The 1,163-nt window shown below is 34.7% G+C and overlaps 1 long non-coding RNA gene across 1 annotated transcript; it reads left to right on the top strand.

Moving 5' to 3' along the window:
• On the top strand, positions 1-669 carry LOC107736698 (uncharacterized). The gene is made up of 3 exons (XR_001639718.1): positions 1-48; positions 145-244; positions 383-669. It is a non-coding gene; the product is annotated as an uncharacterized LOC107736698 (long non-coding RNA).
• The last annotated feature ends 494 nt before the right edge of the window (positions 670-1,163 follow it).

Raw genomic sequence — 1,163 nt, 5'->3', positions numbered from 1 at the left:
TTCTTACTACATCCTCCATCCAGACTTTCTCAGATATGTGCGTAACAGGTAAGAGCTGAAATTTCCATACACTCATATATTCAGAGCTTGAACTTATCAGTTCATTATTTGTTGATGGCCATGTCTTACATTTTTTCATTTTAGGTTTCTTAAGGCAAAACAATTGAAAACAAAAAGATGGTGGCTAGTCAGGCCAACTAATGGAGCATTTACTCTTCTGCTGGCTATGCACACATGTGACATTGTAAGTGTTACTGTAGTAATAATAGTAACAATAATAATAATAATTCAGGTATCAGATAGTTCTGATTTTATCAGATGAACTGACACCTGGGCTTATAGTTTTATAATAATGCCATGTTTTTTTTCTGGTATCTTGCAGGTGAGAGCCTATGGTTTTAGCACAGCTGACTATCAGAAATATCCAAACTACTACTATGACAACAAACACACTAAACTAGTGTTTTATGCTAATCATGATTATCGTTTGGAGATGAGAACCTGGAAGAAATTTCATGATGACAAATTTATCTGGATGTATTTGGGAAAATCTGATATCTAAACACAATCAGGGTTTCTTACAAGAAAATCATCATCTTTGAAATGACCCAAAACATTACTAGACAAAAATGTGGTTGAGTCAGTGTTTTTTTTTCACAATCAGAAAGTGTAAATTGTTGCAAATGTGTTTTTTTTTTTTTTAACATTTTTGTATTGTTAGTTGTGTATTTATATTCTGGAATAAACGATTAATTATTGCATTGCAACTCTAGAGAAGAGAAATTTTACTCCATTTTTGGAAGACAAGGATTATGTTGCACACTGATATTATCAGTGTCTTTTTCCAAATAATTTCTGCGTATTGTGACATTAAGGGACACAATCAGTAGATGCCAAATTAACAACAAGTTCAGGGGTGTCAAACTCAATTCCTGAAGGGCCAGAGCCCTTGAAAGTTTTGTTCCAAATAATAAATTTTCAAATAAGCCTGAATGACTTGATTAGTTGAATCAGATGTGTTTAATTAGGGTGAAATCTCAATTTTGCAGGGCCCGGGCCCTCCAGGAATTGAGTTTGACAACCCTGAACTAGTTTATGGTTACCGCCAAGAGCTCCCAAGTCACTACAGTGTCCAGGCACCAGATGTCGCACTAACTTTAGAA

This window comes from Sinocyclocheilus rhinocerous, unplaced genomic scaffold (assembly GCF_001515625.1).
Source record: "Sinocyclocheilus rhinocerous isolate Xijiao unplaced genomic scaffold, SAMN03320098_v1.1 C36900983, whole genome shotgun sequence".
Classification (NCBI taxonomy): domain Eukaryota; kingdom Metazoa; phylum Chordata; class Actinopteri; order Cypriniformes; family Cyprinidae; genus Sinocyclocheilus; species Sinocyclocheilus rhinocerous.
This window is presented reverse-complemented; position numbering and strand designations above follow the sequence as displayed.